Raw genomic sequence first — 15,961 nt, 5'->3', positions numbered from 1 at the left:
CCCTAATTGCCCTTGAACTGAGTAGCTTGCTAGGCTATTTCAGAGTAAATCACACTGTGGGTCTGAATCACATGTAGGCCAGGCCAAGTAAGGACAGCAGATTCCCTTCCCTGAAGGATGCTAGTGAACCAGAGGCACCACTGCTTCCCCTTATGACAAACAGGTTGCAGTGATCTTCAGCTTCACTTTTGGATCAGTGTTCAAAATTTAGATGGATGGTTATCTTTTACTCTTTGAAGACAATACATAACCCAAATATGCTTCTGCACTGACAATCGCATTCCAAGTGGTGTGAAGTTTCAGCACTAAAGTGGAATTCAAGCGTGATTCGCAAAAAAACCTTAAAATAAATGGGTAATGACAAGTGGAAATGTCCCAGAATTGCAACGTGGGTATTCCTTCACAACTGAGGGACACTGTTGATTTATGAGTGTGACTTTAATTTGTAACTATTATATTTGATTTAGGGAATATCTGGTATTAACAATAGCTATGAAACCGACTGCAGGGCCTGCAGCATTTCATCAAAACAGAAAAATCATATCGTTGGCTTCTAAAACTCTAATTAGAAATTTATAAAAATGTAGATACTGCAAAACGCGATTTGAAAGTTAGGTCTTTCAATGCTGAAGGGGTTAAGAGTCTACTTTTCATGTTTAAAAAAAAATGTACACCACTTATTTTCTTCCTTCTTTCCCCATAGGGATGTCACTGTTTCTTCATTCAGCAAAGATACCCAAAGTATTCCCAGGTTTCTGAGAGGATCATGAATTTAAAGGAATGTACAGTAGCATAGAACTGTAAAAGTCTAAGCTTGAATTAGGCCCAACTTGAAATCATGGTAATACAGGAAAAGGTTTCTCCAAGGTCCTAGTGCTTTCAACTTGAATTCAACGTTGTAAAAAAAAGCAACAAGGCCAGTTAAAAATGAATAATTCGCCACAATACACACGGCAAATCTAGCAAGCAGAAATGTGTTCTGCATGCATTTCTGAAACAAAATTGTATCCAAATGTTAATCATCTAAGAACACTTTGCATAATGTGATATTTTCTATAGCTTATGTAAATTTATAAATACACCAGTCTCCCATAACAAATTAAAAAACTAAATAAGCATTCAACTACAATTTCATTATATTTTTGCAATGTTATCAGGGCTGGAATGCAAAAGCCACTAAACAATTGGCCATCTCAGTTTCAAATTTATGCTCTTACCTTTTTCAAACCAATATGAATCAGGGTTTCATCAATGAACCCTAAAAAGCAATGGGTAGAAAGTGTTTTATCTTAGTTATAATCTATTAGAGCATAATTCAAGACACAATTAATCAGAAAAAAATTAAAACTTTATTATTTGCTGTTCTGTACAATTGAAATGCACATTAAAATCTGAATTTGGATGAAATTGTCCAATTTTTGCATGTAAGTTACCCATTTAACACCTCCCCCCCAATGAAATCTAGTTTTGAAGTTGCTGTGTTAGGTACTAAATTAAAAACAGCAAAGCAGGTTGTGACACACAATTGGATTAGTGTGGGAGGAATACCAAAAAAAAAGCATGACCACATGTCAGAGCAGTTGCAGATAATAACGCCTTACATTCTGTAAGATAAAAATCAGAATTGGATTAGCTATGGCTATCAATACAGAGGCAACCTTACAAAGTAACTGATCTTCTTTAGTGCAAATGCTACTACATTGCCCTTTTGATGCTGGGAGAAAACAACTGCTTTAAACTACACAAATTAAATTTACCCTTTCATTATCAAATTAACAGCAGCAAAAATATGTATTGCTTTAGAAAGTTGATGTTTTTGCACCTTTTGTTTTACACAAATTTTCTAAAAATATGAAAATCGATTTTCCAATACCATATTATCAGAAGTATAGCAATACCTAAAAAATGTACCACATCTGTATTCATCTTGACAAAGTAAAGCTCCATTCAAAACTATCATTTGTCTCATGCAAAATCTGTACCACAACTCTATATTTCAAGGATGCTAAATGTAAGTATGCAATAATTTCAGAACCCAAGCATAAATGCTCTGAACTAATTTTTGAACTGCAAATGAACTAAAGGCAAAAGCTCAATGGAGTGTACTCTGGTTAAGAAATTACCAAAAATTAACATAACTGAATAGGCATATGACTGCACATTTGCTGTACTACCGTGCAGTGATTATAAAGTCATACTACAAGTAGTTTCCTTAATACTCAAGAAACAAACGGGATCTTAATTTTTTCCTAAATTCTAGCATGCAGCACATTCACTTCATTGTTTTAATCCTATCTTTGACATAATCCACATCTCTCCCCTAGTGATTTTACAGTAATAAACTGATTGTGCCAGTAAGTCATTATAAATTTTTCCTAAGATTATTTCTCCTAACCTCAGATTTTCTCATTATTCTCCTGTAAAAGGAGTTGGAGATGCAAGGAGGGCCACCTCATTATCTCCAGCTTTAGGCCACCGAGATTAAAAGACCTTCATGTGGGAAATTTTGACGGAAACCTACATCTTCCATTTCTGAAGAATGTCATGACTAGATGATCCTGGGCTAATTATTAACATGCGAAATATTTGTATGATATAAAAAGAGGGCTTATATCCTCATAATAGTACAAAAACATTCTACAACCACTTTTGTTTAAACACACAATTATTACTTATACACACTGTATGCATTTGAGCTTTTGTTAATAGAACATTTAGCATTGCATACCCCAGAAAAATTTCACATATGTATTGCAGGATCACTTTGATAAACGGCCTACCATCGCATCATTTAGTCATCTTGACAAGTCTCAATTTGATTCAGACTAGTGCACAAGGAAAATGAAGTAACGGCTTCTCAATATAAATATACTGTCTAGGAAAAGTTATATTCACTATTACATAACAGGCTAAAGTTTGAAACAGACATGAAATGAGAGTAAACATTTTACAAAAGCTTGAACATCCTTGCTGGCTATACGTTTTCAGATGTTAAAACAAAAGTTTGTTTCTATTGTTTGCTATACCGTACAATTATTAAAATATGTATCTCAAAAGTCTGCCCTGCAAGCAATTGCCATTATTTCTTGCGATTCTTATTTTAGTAGTGCTCAAAAAATACGGAAAAACGAGGAAACGCAACATAAGAATATAACTGGTTACGTTCAAATATTGATTGCACTAGTGTATCATCAGTTCTTCTTTGTCCTAAAGTTACTTTTTTGAAAGGCTCTTTTATTTTTGCCATTAATAGATGAAAACAAGTTCTGCAATCTTTAGAAAAGCCCGTGCGCTAATACACTTCAAACATGCAGGAACAGGGGCTGGGGAGACAGCAAACGGAACAGTGTCATTACAACTTTATACTCTCATCATTTCGAGAGGTTTAAGAAAAAACATTTCAATTCGTGGCCTCGACGTACTAGATAAAAGAATACATTCAGAATGTGAGGTCTCACCAACTATCCTGTAGCAAGTGTAATTCCAATTTGGTATTGCTCAAGCGTTAAAACGCAGTGTCTTTTACTAGGTCTAAACCATCTCAAAAGGATGAATTATATTGACATTCGCTCACCAAATATATGAATACTGTAAATATATTCAACAAATAATTGTCCGGAAAACATTTTACCCATGCACAATGTTAGAATGACACCCATTTCATTCACTTAGGGCAACATTTTAAAAACCCGAGTGTAACTGACATATAGTTTATGGTGCACACCCACGTCTTTTAGCAGAACATCGTACCCATTGTTAGATGTAAAAATCAAGATTTTCCTTCGAGTCCCAGACATTACTCAACTGTGGGAAATAATACAAAATAGTGCATTCGCATTTCAATACAATTAGCATACAACATTAAAGCTAAATTTGCGCAGTTTTAGATAAGACTGAGGCATCAGTTTTCAGTATCTGTCTTCTATATTTTCACGACTTGCATTTTTCCCCTTAAACCTACCCTAATCCACCTCAGACATCAGCCAATAACGGTTTTTTTTTTGAGATTCAAAGATTTCATACGTACACATACTCATTTGCGCCCACGCCAGCGAGGGAGAAAAGTTTAATCAAATACCGTTATTCCCGCAATCTAAAAAGTCAATGGTATGAAATTATTTCCGAAAACATGAAAATTCCAATTCTGGCCATTAAAAATATCTACCAATATAATTACGATAAATTAAATGGGGGAGGGGGGAAAAGGGAGAAGAGGAAAAATATCTATAATTTGTTCATGGAGCCGATTGTGTAACGTTGGGACGGGGGTGAGGAGGTTAAGAGAATATTTCAGATGAGGCCATGGTACTGACATTTACAGTAATACCGAAAATAAATGAGTTGATTCAGACAGGTACCTCGGATCGTGAACTGCCCCCACATTCAGAAACTCGCACTGCGGAGACCGATGAAAGCCACAGGATAGCGCAAAACGTAGTTTCAATTTTTTTGAAACAAGTGGCTCTGGAGAATTCGATCCATACAGAAGGGAGGGAGATGAGGGAAGGGGGGGAAAAAAGCCGAAAGTTGTGGGCTGGAGTGAATGGAGCCTTGCTATTAACTTGCGGTAGCGCCAATGATCATCGTACTGTACTTACTGTAACCGGGTGGGTGGGAAAGTCAGCCTCAGACCCGCCGTCTCAAACACCATTCAAATAACTTAGCATAACACATCACCCCAATCGCTACTTATTTGTAAAAAAAAAGATAGGGTCGACAGCCTCGAACTTGAGTTAAATTTTTAAAACAAGTCTTACCAAACAGGAGTAGAGCGTTTCCAAATGAAACGATAGTTTGGTTAGGGAGGGAAGCTCGGCCACATTACACCAAGTGCCAGTCAGGACGAGTTCGCGATCCCTTCGCACTTGTCACTCAATAAAAAAAAACCCTTTCCCCCCCCCATCATCAGCGATTGTGTGTGTGTGTGTGTATGCATCTATCTCCCTCCTTTCCCCATCATCGCTTTGCCAATTTTTAAATCTTGCTTTAATTATAACTCCCCGATCTTTCCTTGCGACAAGACACCCATGCAACATTCAAAAGGTTCACTTACTTGTTTGAACCACCGCCTCTTCTCCCCCCCCCCCCCCCCCATTCCCCGACAAGGACTAAATTAAAAACACAATTTAAGGTGCGGGGGGGGGGGGGGGGGGTGCAATCCCATCCCGCTCAAAATTACTCAAAAAAACTTTTATAAAAACAAGTGACAGGAAAAGAAAAATAAAATGGGACAAACCTGCTTGCTCCGTACTGAGCGACGGATCTGCGGCTGTCTTTCATCCTTCTGCTCCTCTTAACTTGGATATTTTTTTGGAGGGGGTTAGTTGTTGGTTGAGAGAGGGGAGGTCAGTCTGTATCCGAGCTGCATTACTTGTGTGCGGACCAACTTCTGTCGTTGGGTTGACTTCAACCCTAACCTCTCTCTTTCCCTTTCCTCTCTGTCTGTCTGTCCCGCCTCACATTCTCTCTCTTCGACCCTGACCACTGCTGTCTTCTCTCTCTCTCTCTCTCTCTCCCTCCCTCTCTCTCCATCCTGTCTGTTGTGCTGCTGCTGCCGCTGCTGTGTGTTTTTTTTTGCTCCAGTCGAAAATGGCGCCGAAAGCCGAGATTCGACTCAAATTCGTTAGTGGTGGGCCGCGCGGCATGCTGGGTAACAGCAGCTCCTCGCGCTGACAGTTTGAAATTGGGCTCCAACGGCAGCGGCTCGCGCCGCCGCCACCCGGCCAACGGCTGCTCACATCAAACACCCAGCCCAGCCCCCCCCTCCCTCTCACTGCACTCACCATCACACGGAATGATTCGGCAGCAAATACCCAATGTGTCCACTTTACATGCTGAATTAACCTAACTGGCCCACGACTTTGCAGGTCGGTTGTTTTTTTTTTTCCGGGGGGGGAGGGGGGTGATTTTAATGTTGTGCTTCGTTTATACAGAATATTTACAAGGACGCAGCTCTAATACAGTTCACTACTCTTAGACTGGCATGAAGGGATTAGGCGATTTAAAACTGAATATCGATTGACTGCTTACTCTCACATGACCGCCCTTCAGTTGAAGAGGGTCCTGTCAAACTTTTCGGTGTGCAGTGTCTCATTCTGGAAGGATCTCGAAGCTTGCATGCGGCTCTAGTGGTGGCTTCGTGTGCACGATTTGTGGGTACCGCTCAACAACCGTACCTAAAAATCCGAGTTTGTTTTGGTAGGGGAACGTTTGCACGTTCTCCCCGTGTCTGCGTGGGTTTCCTCCGGGTGCTCCGGTTTCCTCCCACAGTCCAAAGATGTGCGGGTTAGGTGATTGGCCATGTTAAATTGTCCCTTAGTGTCAGGGGGATTAGCAGGGTAAATTTGTGGGGTTAGGGTGGGATTGTTGTTGCTGCAGGCTCGATGGACTGAATGGCCTCCTCACTGTGGGATTCTATGATTCTGAGTTGTGTAAAATTGGGGTAAAATTATCGGGGCTTCCTAAATGATTAAAGAGGCTTGCAAGATCTATGTATCAACTAGGATCATCATCTCTGATGCCCTTAACCATAAAACCAGCCATTTGAATTTATGAATATCCAGCTCTCAATATCAATGTGACGCAGTCCCAAGTGATCAAACATGAAACCTGAGTGAACTCATTAAACTTTCAGATATGTGGTCACCTTCTGAAAACAAAAATAAGACTGCAAATCTTAAATGTTGATAATTTCAAAATGGCTGCCAGGATGTAGGTTATTTATTGCCAGTCTGCCATAAACCAGAAGAAATGACCTCAGTTTATTTATTTGTCACAAGTAGGCTTACATTAACACTGTAATGAAGTTACTGTGAAAATTCCCCCAGTTGCCACACAGGCACCTGTTCAGGTACACTGAAGGATAATTTAGCACAGCCAGTGCACCTAACTAGCACATCTTTGGACTGTGGGAGGAAATCGGAGCACCCGAAGGAAACCCACGCAGACATGGGAAAACGTGCAGACTTCACACACTGACCTGAACCAGGAATCGAACCCGGGTCCCTGGTGCTGTGAGGCAGCAGTACTAACCACTGTGCCACCATGCCATCTGTCAACAGTATCAACAGGCCAGATTGCTGAAACCTTTTGAGCAGAGGTCACAACTTCTCATTATTGTTCACGGTAATTTTCGCAAGTTCTTTCCTTGCACACACCAGGCTAGATATTATATAGAAAATTCTAAATCAGTGTTTCCATCAATTTATATCTATCTCAGGTTGCTGGTACTATTGAATCTTGGTGTTCCAATTAGGATTTATCCAACAAGCAGACAACAGGTCTAAAGATTATCCTCTTTGCAACCTCTACATTCATTAAATTCAAATAAAAAGAAACTGGAGTTTAAGAAACAAACACAAATAAGATTAGATTGCCTGGGATTAGAGCCTATGCCAATCCAGTACTCAGAAGTTTTGCGTGGCCCATAGGCTGCAGTTTGGACAACTATCCCTTAGGCAGGATGCTACAGCGCTATCTAGAGAATTTGTGATTAACCATCAACTAACTGAAGAATTTAGTGTTGATTTAAACCACTTCCACCCCCCTTCCCAGCAATTTGAATGGCATCTTAATCTCGGTTATGGAGCTCAATGTTGATGCAATGATTACAAATCTATTTTTTTCTCTCGTTTGATACGTTGTGCTTGTTTTTCATAAATTGTCCACATCCAAAATGTTTAGTCATCATCAGTGAGAGATCTTTTGTGAAAAGGCACAAAACTAAGTGTTCACTATTGATAACTTTCAATCTAAATTGGGAGAGGTAAGATATAATTTCAATGGAAACAGGAAATACAGAGTGCTTCAAGTTGGCCCATTCCTGCCCAGTTATTGGTGATCATGTTATGATCTGTATTGGCACATGGCCTAACAGCAAGCCCCTTCTTTTCTCCCAATCAGGTAATTGCTTGTTGCAAAGGAATCTAAGAAGGTTTCATATTATTTTCAAACTTTGAGAAGCTAAGCGAACTTTCTCATGTAGAAGTTTAGAAAACTGATAATATTCCAGATCTTGATAAAGCAAGGAAAATTGGCTAGAAAACGAGCAAGAAAGACAAGAATCCTAGGAGCTCAAATGGCTGCATTCGCCACTCTACTACATTTGTTCAAATCTCAAGATGCGTGTAATTGGGTCAATTGTCTCAATTGGGTCCGAGGATGAGTACTGGATTAAATTTATGTGCAAGCATAGTTTTATTTTGGGGGTGGGTGTTATGGAAGGACCTCCTTTTCAAAGTTTGATTTGTGTCTGGTGGATGATTGTGGTTTAACAATCATGACAAAAATGCCCTCACAACTGATTGCTGTTTGCACTTATCAAATCATTTTTAAAAAAAATCTTGAAACAAATGAGCCTGGTCAGTGAAGTATAATCAATATAGTAAGTTAAGAGTTTTATTTTCTCCAACTGACAAAATACATTAAAACTACAATATGGTAAGTTGACTTATCATGTACATTTATTAAATGAAATCAAGTTAGTTTAAATATTTAATATCACTGGTGAATGATCAGCATTTTTCAAAGACTTTAAATGCATTGGCACTCTTGACCAAGACTATTTTAGCAATAGTTATTATGTTTTCACAGTCTTCCACTTAAAAAAAATGGTTCCAGGGATGTGAGACTTTGGAGAAGTTACAGTTGTTCTTGGGGGAAATTTCATAGGTGTTCAAAATCATGAGGGGTCTAGACTGAGTAAATGGAGAGAGAGAATGTTCATGGAAAGAAGGGTCAAAAACTAGAGGACACCGATTTAAAGTGATCAGCAAAAGAACAAATGGCAACTTGAGGAAAAATATTTTTCTTTTTTTTAAACATATAGCAAATGCACCTGGAATGCACTGCTTGAGTGTGGTGGAGGCAGTTTCAATTGTGGCTTTCAAAATGGAATTGGATAAGCACCCAAGACCCGAAGGGAAAAGATTGGCATTGCTATAGGAATGGGATGTGGGAGTGGGACTAACTAAGTTGCTCTTGCATAGAGTTGGCATGGACACAATGAGCCAGTGGCCACCTTCTGTGCTGTAACCAATTCTATGAATCCCTTGGAGAATAGTGTTAAGTAGTGGAAGCATTCACATGCTGATTAACAGCATGTCAGATTGCCATATGAAGCACCTTGATTGACTATAATCATTTTTATGTAATCCTATACAACAGAAGGGTTTTATAGGTTCTGCAATCTTTACAATGCTGACAGTGGGGGCATCTAAATTTATACCCATTAGAAATAAATATCCTGGTGGATGTTAGACACAAAATGCCACTTGTCAAGACAGTCTGCAGCAGGGTTCAAATGCTGAACCAATGTAAATGTTACCACTAAATCAAAAGCCTGCAGTTAAGAGTGGTAAATTCCATATAAAAATGAGATTAATTGATTATTAAAATTGACTTATTTGTCACTTGATCTCAGATTGAAGATATCAAGAGATTCTACTTTTCAGGAAAGGAGGAGAGGTGGCAGTATTCACTAATGACACAATGGTGCTGGGAATAGGAGATCAAGGACAATCTATTTGGGTCAAGTTAAGCAGCAACAGAGGTACCATTATACAACTGCCTGTATTCCATAGGTCACCAACTATTTTGAGTTAAACAATTAAACAAAATTGAATAAACTGAGGGACAAAATAAAAGGGGTAGCTCCTTAAGGGGGATATTTATAATATTTATTATATTTTCCCAAAACGAATCACAAATGTGTTGGTAATAGAGTAAAGGGCACAAAGGAGGAAGAATTTATGGAGTGCATTCAGGAATATTTTATTATATTTCCACAAAACAAATCACAAATGAAACTTAAAACATTGAGAGTGGTGCCCAACGGGTATGGAAAGTCTCAATGGTTCCTGTGGACACCGCATGCCCCCTCTCCAGGGCCACCCAGCCCATCTGCAGAAGAGGGGCAGGCAGTCGGATTGAACAACCTCCTTGATTGCCTGCTGCCTGGACTTATTGATGGCAAGTTTGGCCAGGTCTAGGAGTAGGTTCACGAGGAGGTCCTCCACCTACCCTGCCCCCCTCCGCACCGGGTGCCCATAGATCAGGAGTGGGAAGCTGAAGTGTAAACAAAACTTAATAAACCACCAAGTGGGAAAGAAATAGAGGTGCAAATTTGCAGGGGAAGTTACAGCAGCAAAACCTCATTAGATACAGACTGTGTTGGTAATAGAGTAAAGGGCACAAAGGAAGAAGAATTTATGGAGTGCATTCAGGAATATTTTCTTCATTAAATTTTCAGACCAACGAGAAAGGAGGCATTGCTGAATTTGGTTTTGGGAAATGAGGTGGGTTGAGGCATCAGGGAAATATTTAGGGAACAGTGATCACAGTATCACAGGTGTAGATTAGCCATTGAAAAGGACAACGGGCAAAATACTTATTGCAAGAAGGCCAATTTCAGCGGGTTGAGGTCCAGATAAACTGGAATCCAAGATTGGCTGGCAGAACTGTAAGAAAACAATGGGCTGCCTTTAAAGTGAACTTGGTTCAGGTAGAATCAAGATACATTCTCACAAGGAGAAAAGTATGGCAACCAAAACCAGAGTTCCCTGGATAACAAAAGAGATAGTGAGATGATGGAGAAGGGTGTCAGTTTGACAATACAAGTGCGAACTAGGCTGAATATAGAAAGTTGAGAGGGCAAAGTGGCAGGAGGCAAAGAGAGAATATGAAAAGATACTGGCTGCGGACATAAAAGGGAATTGAAAAGTCTTCTATATGCACATAAATAGTGAAAGGGTAGTAAGAAGAGAGGTGGGGCATCATGAGAGGTCTAGACAGACTAGATACAGAGAAACTGTTTCGATTGGCAGAAGGATAAAAAATATCAGCTAACGTTGATTTAAGACAGTTAGCAAAAGAATGAATGGCGACTCGAAGAGAAACCTTTCTTTATTATGCAGTGAGTGGTTAGGATCTGGAATTCATTTTAAAAGTGTGGTGGAAGCAGATTCAGTTGTTGCTTTGAAAAGGGAATAAGCACCTGAAGAGAAAATGGAGGGTTACATGGAAATGGCAGGGGAGTGGGAATAGCAGAGTTGCTCGATCAGATAGCAGGCATGGACATGATCGGCTGAATAGCCACTTTCTGTGCCAGAACCATTCTATGATTCTAGGTTATTAAAACTAGTCAATAGCAACTTGTACTTAGTACCATTAACATTAGTAAAACATCTGAAATTGCTGTGAAGCATCACTGGTAAAAATTTGACAGAGCCACATAAGGAAATATTAGGGCCAGTGATCAAAACCTTGGTTAGAGGTAGGTTTAAGGAGCATCTTATAAAGTCAGTTTGCGGGATTCCATGGCCTTGGCAGCTGAAAACATTTCCGACAATTGGGGATCACATATATCCTAGAGGTTTGTAGGGTTCAAGGTGATTACAGAGATCATAGAATCCCTACAATGCAGAAGGAGGCCATTCAAAGCAGATTAAACCTGCACCAACAGAGCATCTTACCCAGGCCCACCCCACACATTTCCCCTACTAATCTCCTTAACCTACACATCTTGGGACACCAAGGAGCAATTTAGCATGGCCAGTCCATCTAACCTGCACGTCTTTGGACTGTGGGAGAAAACCCGAGCACCTCGAAGAACATGCAAACTCTACACAGTCATCCAAGGCCGGAATTGAATCCGGGTCCCTGGCGCTATGAGACAGCAGTGCTCACTGTGCCACCATGGCAATCTGACATGGAGGGTGAGAAAAGGGGACGGAGTCAAATATAAGAATTTTAATAGAGGCATTGCTTAAGTGGGAGCCAATGTACATCAATGGGTATGGAGGGGGAGGGTGACAATGAGTTAACAGGACTTGATTTTGATTTGATTTATTATTGTCACATGTATTAGCATACAGTGAAAAGTATTGTTTCTTGCATGCTATATAGACAAAACATACCATTCACAAAGAAGGAAACGAGAAAGTGCAGAATGTAGTGTTACAGTCATAGCTAGGGTGTAGAGGAAGATCAACTTAATGCATTAAAGCATTGTTAGAGAGTTTAAAAGAGTTAGAATGAAGTTCTAGAAGCATAGAACGAGTGTAAAAGATAGAATTAGAAGGTATGCTGGGCACAGCTTGCACGAAGTCACCTTGCTCCGGCGCCATCTTGGATGATATCGTCTTCTTAAAGCAGATAGGGACCTCAGATTGTTGTAAAGAGAGGTTGAAGATGTCTGTGAATACTCCCGCTAGCTGATCCGCGTAGGATCTGAGTACTTGTCCGGGCACCCCATCTGGGCCAGCTGCTTTTCATATTCTCTCTCATTCCTGTACTCTGCCTTGTCATTGTTTGAGATCTGTCCCACTACGGTGGTGTCGTCAGCAAACTTGAAAATCGAATTGGACGGGAATTTGGCCACACAGTCATAGGTGTATAAGGAGTATTGTGAGGGGCTGAGAATACAGCCTTGTGGGGCACCGGTGTTGAGGATGATCTTGGAGGTGCTGTTGCTTATCCTTACAATTGTGGTCTGTGAGTTAGGAAGTTCAGGATCCAGTCGCAGACGGAGGAGCCAAGGCCCAGGCTACAGAGTTTGGAGATGAGATTCGTGGGAATAATAGTGTTGAAGGCTGAGCTATGGTCAATAAATAAGAGTCTGACATAGGTGTCTTTGTTATCTAGGTGTTCCAGGGTAAAGTGCAGGGCCAGGGAGATGGTGTCTGCTGTGGACCTGTTGCGGCAGTAGACAAATTATAGTGGATCCAGGTAATCCGGGAGGCTGGAATTGATTCGTGCCATGACTAGCTTTTCGAAGCACTTCATAATGATGGATGTCAGAGTCACCAGCCGATAGTCATTACGGCACGCTGCTTGGTTTTTCTAAGGTACCAGGATGATGGTTGTCTTCTTAAAGCAGATAAGGACCTCAAATTGTTGTAAAGAGAGGTTGAAGGTGTCTGCGAATACCCCCGCCAGCTGATCTGCGCAGGATTTGAGTGCTCATCCGGGCAGTCGCTTTCCATGGGTTGACCTTTGAGAAAGCTGCTCTGACATCTGCAATGGTGACCCCAGATACAGGTTCATCTAGGGTGGAGGGCATGCTCTCGCTGACCTCTTGCTTAAAACGGGCATAGAATGCATTGAGCTCGTCAGGGAGGGGTGCATTGGAGCCGGCGATTTTACATCCTTCATCTTGTAGCCTGTTATGTCTTGCAGACCTTGCCATAGTTGGCGGGGTCTGTGTGGCTAGCTTGGTCCGGTATGGTCTTTTGGCGTCTTTGATGGATCTTCTTAGATCATATCTGGCTTTCTTGTATAGGTCAGGGTCGCCTGACTTGAACGCCACAGACCTGGACTTCAGCAAGCAGTGGATATTTCTGTTCATCCATGGTTTCTGGTTGGGGAACAAGCGGATTTGCTTCTTTGGCACACAGTCTTCTACACACTTACTAATGAAATCAGTTACTGTAGTGGTGTATCGCTGGTCGCAGAGTTGTTAAATACTGACCAGTCCACTGACTCCAGCACTCCCGTAGGAGATTGATGTGAGTTGGAATGTGTACAACAGAATTTTGAATGACAAGATTACAGAGGTAGAATGTGGCAGCCTGGCAAGGAATACTATCTAGAGGTAGCTAAAAGGTATAGATGAGAGTTTCATAGCAGATGAGTTGGAAATGGGAAGATGCAACTTGTTCATTTAGCAGTTTAGAGGTGGTACAAAAAAAGACTCCTTTTGGAATGCTTCCAAATTTCAAGTTTTACAATGAAAGAAATCGGATGAGCAGAGAATGTGTATTAAACGAAACAAGACAGCAAGAGTAAAATAGCATTTATCCAGCTTATATGGACTTCTAAAAGTATTAAACTTAATTTCTTGTGCTAGCCACATAGTACTATTGTACACTGGGCTAATTGAATGTTCAGCAATTAATGGGGGATGGGTGGAAGTGTGAGTGCACTCACTATGGAAAATAATTGAAGTTCCAAAGTATGTTGTCGTAAAAATGTTTCATACAGTATTAAATAAGCTCTTCAACTTTTTCAGTCTTTTACAGTAGTTTTTAATATTTTATGCATTGAATTAAGGGATTGAGTTTTAAGGATACACAAGAAAAACATGATTTGCCTTGAAAGGAAGCAAATGAAAAGAGCTCATATGGAACCATATAAAAACTTAGAAAAGGCAAATCAGGCACACTGTTAAAGGTAAACCATAACTTCAAGTTAAGGAAACAAAAGCAAATTAGCAAAAAGCAAGTTGATGACAGAATAAAGATATATTTTCTCATGACATGCATGAAATATACCTGGATCTTCGCAGTGGGATAGTGGAGGCAAAAATGTAATCATCCTAGAGTCTGATTAGACAATTGTAGATTTCTGTAGATCTGGATGGGCTATTAGACCTCCCTTATCTCTATATATTTTTGTGATATTGTACTTTATTTTCAAAGAAGGGACAGACAGAAGGAGTGAATTTAAGTGTTTACAATGAAAATGGAACAGCTTTGACTCGCTGCACAGAAGTCTCACAACAGCAGGTTAAAAGTCCAACAGGTTTATTTGCTCGCATGAACTTTCAGAGCGCTGCCCTTCATCAGGTGAAGGGGCACCTGATAAGGGGCAGCGCTCCGAAAGCTCATGCTACCAAATAAACATATTGGACTTTAACTTGGTGTTGAGAGACTTCTAACTGTGCCTACCCCAGTTCAATGCCAGCATCTCCACATCTTGACTCACTGCAACCTATGTAAATTGACATATATTAAAACTACCATATAGTAAAGTTAAAGACTTTGTTGTGATTGTATACGTACGTTATAATGAAACATTTTTGAAAGCCAAACCTATACCATGGATTAATCTCATCAAGGTTTGGACAACTTTAACTCCTTATAGACTCAATGGCACGGAGACAGGCCTTCGTCCCAAACTGGTCCATGCTGACAAATGCCCATCCATCTAAGCTAACCCCCTTTTGCCTGCATTTGGCCCATATCCCTCTAAACCTATCCATGTATCTGTCCAAATGTCTTTTAAAAGTTGTCAATGTCCCTGCCTCAACCACTTCCTCCGGCAGCTCATTCCACATACATACCATCCTCTGTGTAAAAAAAGTTGCTCCTCAGGTTCCCATTAATTCTTTCCCCTCTTAATTCAAATCTATCCCCTCTAGCTCTTGATTCCCCAATCCTGGGAAAAAGACTGAGTGCATTCACCTTATCCATTGCCACTCATGATCTTATACACCTCTATAAGATCATGAGAGGCTCCTACGCTCCAAAGAAAAAGGTCCTAACCTGTCCAATCTCTCCCTCTAACTCAATCCCATGAGTCCTGGCAACATCCTTGTAAATCTTTTCTGCACTCCCTCCAGTTTAATAACATCTTTCCGATAGCAAGGCGACCAAAACTGAACACAATACTCCAGATGCGGCCTCATCAACATCCTGTACAACTGCGACATAACTTCTCAACTTCTATACTCAATGCTCTGAACTGATGAAGGCCAGCAGGCCAAAAGCCTTCTTCAACTGCCCTATCTACCTGTGATTCCACTTTTAGAGAACCGTGCACCTGAACTCCAAGGTCCCTCTGTCCCACGATACTCCCTAACGTCCTACTATTCACTGTGAAAGACCTACCTTGATTTGACTTTCCAAAATGCAACACCTCTGTATGAAACTCCATTTGTCATTTCTCGGCCCACTTCCCCAGCTGATGAAGATCCTGCTCCAATTTTTGACAACCTTCCTCATTGTCTACAATACCATCTATTTTACTGTCATCTGCAAACTTACTGATAATGCCTTGTACATTCTCATCCAAATCATTGATATAGATAACAAACAGCAATGCGCCCAGCACTGACTCCTGAGGCACACCACTAGTCACAGGCCTCCAGTCTGACAAGCATCCTTCCACTATTACTCTCTGCTTCTTACCATCAAGCCAATTGTATATCCAATTTGTCAGCTCTCCCTGGATTCCATGTGAT

At 40.5% G+C, this 15,961-nt stretch overlaps 2 long non-coding RNA genes across 2 annotated transcripts in view; one reads left to right on the top strand and one right to left on the bottom strand.

Annotated features, from left to right (window-relative positions):
• The window catches only part of LOC144506278 (uncharacterized), a 59,420-nt gene extending 53,837 nt beyond the window's left edge, over positions 1 to 5,583 (bottom strand). Inside the window, exons 1-2 of the long non-coding RNA XR_013499872.1 lie at positions 5,237 to 5,583; positions 1,218 to 1,258 (exon numbers count right to left, since the gene is read on the bottom strand). This is a non-coding gene — a long non-coding RNA (uncharacterized LOC144506278). The remainder of the gene's footprint in view (positions 1 to 1,217; positions 1,259 to 5,236) is intronic.
• A 91-nt stretch (positions 5,584 to 5,674) lies between these two features.
• The window catches only part of LOC144506277 (uncharacterized), a 43,997-nt gene continuing 33,710 nt past the window's right edge, over positions 5,675 to 15,961 (top strand). Inside the window, exon 1 of the long non-coding RNA XR_013499871.1 lies at positions 5,675 to 5,867. This is a non-coding gene — a long non-coding RNA (uncharacterized LOC144506277). The remainder of the gene's footprint in view (positions 5,868 to 15,961) is intronic.

The sequence above is a fragment of the Mustelus asterias genome, chromosome 17 (genome assembly GCF_964213995.1).
Source record: "Mustelus asterias chromosome 17, sMusAst1.hap1.1, whole genome shotgun sequence".
Classification (NCBI taxonomy): Eukaryota; Metazoa; Chordata; class Chondrichthyes; order Carcharhiniformes; family Triakidae; genus Mustelus; species Mustelus asterias.
The sequence above is the reverse complement of the archived record's forward strand: the minus strand, read 5'-3'. Positions and strand labels throughout refer to the sequence as shown.